The 6,000-nt window shown below is 33.9% G+C and overlaps 1 protein-coding gene across 1 annotated transcript in view; it reads right to left on the reverse strand.

Moving 5' to 3' along the window:
• Nucleotides 1-2,367, reverse strand: part of LOC140062710 (uncharacterized peptidase C1-like protein F26E4.3) — a 28,062-nt gene extending 25,695 nt beyond the window's left edge. Inside the window, exon 1 of the mRNA XM_072109020.1 lies at nt 2,089-2,367. The gene's annotated coding sequence lies outside the window, so the exon portion shown is untranslated. The remainder of the gene's footprint in view (nt 1-2,088) is intronic.
• Nucleotides 2,368-6,000: the final 3,633 nt, after the last annotated feature.

The raw sequence follows: 6,000 nt of genomic DNA on the forward strand, positions 1-6,000 counted from the left end.
GTAGAAATATATGAATATATAACATCAATAAAAATACATACTTATGAAAGAAAGTGATGACTGATCTGACCAATATAACATAACATGGGATTATTATGTCTATGCAATACGTCGATTACGTAAGTATAAGTTTCAAAATTATCATATAAGAATCGATATGATGCTTTAATACACTTTGGAACATCTAATCAAGGAAGGTTTTGTTATAAAACGAACGGACGGGATATTTATGACACTATTGGGTCACGATTATATTCGATAACGTAAGTATAAGTTTCAAAATTATTATATAATCGATAATGGTGCTTTAGTACACTTTGGCCCACCTCCCTTCTAGGGACATCTAGTCAAGAAACACACCTATTTTGAGAACATTTTCCTGTAAAACTACAAGAGATTCACGATCCAGATACACTTATATTAAGGGGATATTTTTGGGTCACGAAAGTGATCATTGTATTAATGAATAACAAACATTTGTTGACAAGTTGGCGTTCAAATTGCCCAATTTAAGGCATGCGTTTATTGCATGTTTCGGGCCTACATTACAATGGATTGTATAACAAATGAGGACGAACTCCTTGTGGACGCTTTCGCTTCATCAACATCTTTTCTACATGAGCGAACTTCGTAATTCGAATCTCTTCAGCAAATAAATGAAATTCAATACAAATAACAACAACTTGAAAAGTTTTCTTTTCCAGACAAAAACTAACTTTAAAAGGTATTCCCCTATGACAAAGAAGCTATACATTTTGTGCAGTGATTGACGGGGCCTAGACGATACACAGTGGATTCGAACAATACATTTACTAAAGCTAAACTTTATAGGGTTAAAATAATCTGCCTTTATAATGTATCACAGTATATAGGTAAACAAAATAGTACCTACACAAAAAAACAAAGGGTAACATAACAGCTGTTTTGGGTTTATTAAAATTCTTCATTCATTATTATTCCTTATTTATAGTTATAATTATGAAACAATAGTGACTACCATGTCCCTGTTACCCTCTTCAGCATCGGCGTGCAACACGCCCGCGATTATCATTCTATAATAATTATATTACCACCAAAACAACTGACGTAAGTTAATGACAATAAGCTCGAGGAAAATTAGTTGTATAAGGTTTAAATATCAATAAACAATATATTCTAACATTCTGACATTAAATTGGTAACTTCAACACGTTGGTACTATGTATGCCTAAAACATTCCATGTTTCTCTCACCATTTCATTTATTAATGAATGGTCGACGATTCGTGCTTTAAACGTACAAAGCATATTATGAGACAGTGGGGGTAGACCTGTAAGTCATTAATGGTTGTTGTTGATTCCGGCTTTTCTGGTACTGACAGCGTTGATGTGAAAATATCATGAACTTTGATACTTAAGTATACGCCAGACATGATATGATTGGTTATGAATTGATATAAATCATTTCTACATGATGTGGAAGGCATGATTGATGATTGATATGCTGCAATGTGCCATAGACCTAGATAGATGACTTAGACAATGTAAAAACAAAACAACATGCTTAGAACACAAGGTCTAACGCTTTGTTTTGTAGGGGTGAGGGGATCTTTTACCCCCAGGTTTACTACAGCCGGAAGCCTCCTTATATACTTGGTTTCCACACAAGGAAGTAACTCAACGTAAGTGATTTGACGAATCACAAGCGATGGATTCACTGCAGGTCAACTCGCTTGCGTTGCGTCAAAACGTCCTTACGTTGGGAAAATCACCTTAACGCTTGGTTCCTACTACAGATACAAACCAAGGACGTAACGTAACGTAAGTGAGTTGACCAATCGCAAGGGATGGATTATTCGAACTGTCTCATATCATTTGGTCATCACGCATACTATGCGGATGCGGATATTCAAGGAATGGCTGACCTACATACATCCCGCTGTGAGTCCTACTCTCATGGAAACCGGGGTGAAAATTATGTTGGTATAAAGTCTTATATTTTACATTTATAAAAAATATATAGCCACTTCGCCCTGTTAAATGAACGAAAATAGGCACACAGCATGTATGTAAAATTGTTTTTCAAATGTTGAATAAAAATGTTACTCACCTGCTGAACGTATTGTGTTAATTTTCGCGGTAATTTTGGTTTGATTTTCAGACGAATAAAATCAGTCACGGTTTAGTCTAAGTGCGATGATGCCTGTCCGTCGTACACCGGCTTTCCCCACACCCGAGCCACACGCTCAAACACGATATGTCCACTATTTCAACTAATTCTTACAAAACAATGGTGAATTATGTGAAGTCAGATACAAACAATTTGAATGTTAGTAGTGTTATTGTTGAAGAATGCTTATCGTTTTATATACCACCTATCGCTACAAGATATGATTTGGTCTCATAATTGTTGTGATTGAATAGAACTTTTTTTCATAAATGGAAGACTCCATTTTATAAAGGGGGAATTTTACAAAATTAAGGTCTACCTTCGTTCGAGTATCATACGTAGTATACAATATTACGTAGGATTTAATATCTTTATCTGCTTATTGATTTTACTTTGTTTTTGTTTTTTTAAATGATGAATATTTACCTTACGCAATATTAAAGTAAAACAGTATATGCACATTTACAATATTTATTGACACAATGATTACAATCTCAAAATATGTAAACAAAAACAACAATTTTCAGCTGTGACGTAATTTTACATTATTAATATTGTTGCACGTAATTTTTACAAAATAGTATTTGACTAAAAAGTCTATTTTGGTCAACTAATGATTCTGTAATGGTTTAAAATAGACTTAGATTTGGGTGAGCCATTTCAACCAATCATTGAGGGTAAGATGATGTGTTTGTAACACATAAAATAAATACACTTGATGTCTTATTGAGTTTGATAAACTAGACTATTTCTTACTGAAGAACATACGCCTCTAGAAAAAAAAGTAAAAGTAGCCTACGTTTAGTATATACTAACAAACCAGTATTCTGTTGATTTTATAGCCTACGGCGCCATCTACAGCTTGAAGTTGCAACGTACAGTAGGCCACAGATATTTTATACTGTCGTACATGATTTACTATAAACATAAAAAACGAAGGTGAACCAACAGACATTTTTAAAGGAAAGAGGTTTACTTGTTGGCCTAGGACTGACATTTTAAAAGTATAAGTGCAATTTATGAGAACCTAGCAGCTTATTTTTCAAAATTGTCTTACAGCCTCCAACATGGTAGAGCGTTGCCAATATAGGAGCCAGCGAGGCATGCAATTTAATTGATCCATGTTTATGACAATACTTTAACACAACAAGCCTAATTTTATTGTCAGTCGGCTAAGCTAACCGGTCAGCGATTTTTTCCTCGTACGATAGTTCTTCCATCCATCGGTTCGTTTCAGCCTCAATCAATTCTCTTCCGTACGCCAGCTCACCGATGCGTGACAACGTATACACACCGCGAGCTAACTTCAGTCACACCCAAAGATCGTATAGCGCCACGTAGTGCGGCCATACACACCAACTACCATAAACGTTTATTATTCATAACATATTATTACAATACAATATCTTGCATGAATCGGACATTTCGCTACCAATGTAGCAACTTGATTAACAAAATAAAAAAAAAAATGTGGCGTGTTGACCGCGAATGACTAACAATCTAATTTCCCACTACACCTGCACAACCATTGCATAAGAACCACGGCATACCAAACCGTTTCGTACACCTGTGATGAAAATAATAAATTCAATTTCCTTTAAAATTGAGGGCGGCAAACATAACATTTATGAGATCGAATACAGGTTGACAAAAAAAATTAATAAAAAAAAAGATGTTAAATGTGCGCTCCCTGCCTCAGCACTAAGGCCCTGCCACAGCCTTTTTGGGGTCGTTCCCAGCACATCACCAGATGCATTGATGTTGTCGCCTCATGATGTGTGGTGGAAAGGGGGACGTATAATTCTGTGAACCCCAAACACAGTTGGTCGCATACCTTTAACTCTATTCCACCGACCAGCGTGGGACTTGAACCCACGACATACGTGTTGTTAACACGACGCTCAGGCGACTGAGCTAACTGATTATTTTGGTTTTAAAAAGGTTAATATGATATTTATGACGTAATGATGAATTACGTAATACGCGTATAAATAGACTATTATCAGCTATTTAGTCATATACTACTTTGTAGCGTAACAGGTAATGCTCAGGTTTGAGTGCTCTCAGCTCGAGTTCGAACCTCTACGGATTTTTTTTTTAAATTTAAAATAATGAATATGTTTAATGAAAGTGATTTGGAAAAATGAAAGCATCATTATTTTATTTTTGTCCGTCCGTAATTAACAACACTCCTTATTTTTTTTTTATTTAATACTATTACTAGGCCTAGGCCCTAGCCTATATTGCAAAAATATAAAACATTGAGGGTTAGGGTCAGATTGTCGGCTGTTTCGACATGTGCTTTGTGTAAACGGGTAGGCTCCGTTTTGAGTAGGGCCTACTCTCAGCTACATACTGGTTTCGATTTCCACGGATACATATATATAGGCCTATATATATTTTTTTTGGAATTATGACGATATCGACAACGCTGAAAAAATGAAATCAGCAGCAGAGTTTCAGCAGTTATTTTTACAAAACGTTATTTGAAATACAACATCGATTTTTTTTTCATATTTTATTTCATTCATATTTTCTCTACAAAAGTGTGAATTATATATACGACAAAAAGACGCACGTATCGCGTGGTTGTGCCGAAACATGAAGTGAAGATAGCTGAAGGATTGTCAGTATCTGTCAGGAGAATAAATGCAACAGCGCCACCAATATGCAGTTGACGCGTCAACTTTTAATTGTTGTATTATACTTGTTTTTCTTGATATGATACGTTACTGGTTTGAGTATGGTTTTAACCTCAAACCTACGTTTATTCTTCAATTAACATATACAATAAAGTATTATAATATTAGACATTTTTTATAGTAGTTCTGAACGTAAAACACTTATGCTATCATTTTTTATTCCAGTGTTACTGGTGTTAGTACTATACTAACTACATTATAAATAAAGATATTATTGCGATGTATTTACATGTAATCGTGAAATAAATACATTCAATGCTATATAATACACTGCGATTAGAAGTTAGCACTGTAGGACGGGCATTTATCAATTTTGTTGACTTTTGAAAATTAAGTGCGGTGCCTGAAAAACGAATACATTAAAACCAGACCATTTAGGAGATATAAACAATTCATTCCTAGGCCTACATAGCTAACTGTCGGGATTCAAAATGGGTTTTTTTTAATAAAAAAAAAACATTTTGATTTTTAATTTTAAAAAAACCCGAATAGATTTTGATTGTCATGTTCATCCTATGAATTTGAATATTGTTTATTACAGAATATTCAACCACGGGAAATTGGTGGTCAACCTTATTTATTTTTAATCTAATTCTTTCTACAAATATGATTTAATGTCAATTAATAAAAAAAGGTAGCTTATTATTGCGACGTATTTACATGTACCTAGCAAAGCTTGTGTAGGCCTATACCATGTATTACTTTTTAGTTTAAAAAAAGATTATGTACAGTCGGAAATCCTGTGCACAGTGTACGTGTATGTTTTTATACTTTGTAAAATAATATTATTATACAAATAAAAACATGATGAAAATAAAATGTTATAAATAAATGTTATATATTGTATAAAAGAAAATTGCGTCACGATTCTGTTTTTATTATAGCTTAGCTATCTTTAATTGGTATTTATTTCTTCGGGCTTATTATATGTTTATTTCTATTTATCTATCCAACATTTTTTTAGTTTACTTTTGCCATAGACCTATTCCATTAAATATGACATTATGACGTGCAATGTTTAATTAGGATATCTTAGTATGCTTAACAAATAATACGTCATTCCCCTTACCAAAGAAAATACTATTAAAATGAAGTCGGGTAGCTTCAAAACAAAATCATAAACATCGCCCTCTATGGCTTGATCATCCCT

This window comes from Antedon mediterranea, chromosome 11 (assembly GCF_964355755.1).
Source record: "Antedon mediterranea chromosome 11, ecAntMedi1.1, whole genome shotgun sequence".
Classification (NCBI taxonomy): Eukaryota; Metazoa; Echinodermata; class Crinoidea; order Comatulida; family Antedonidae; genus Antedon; species Antedon mediterranea.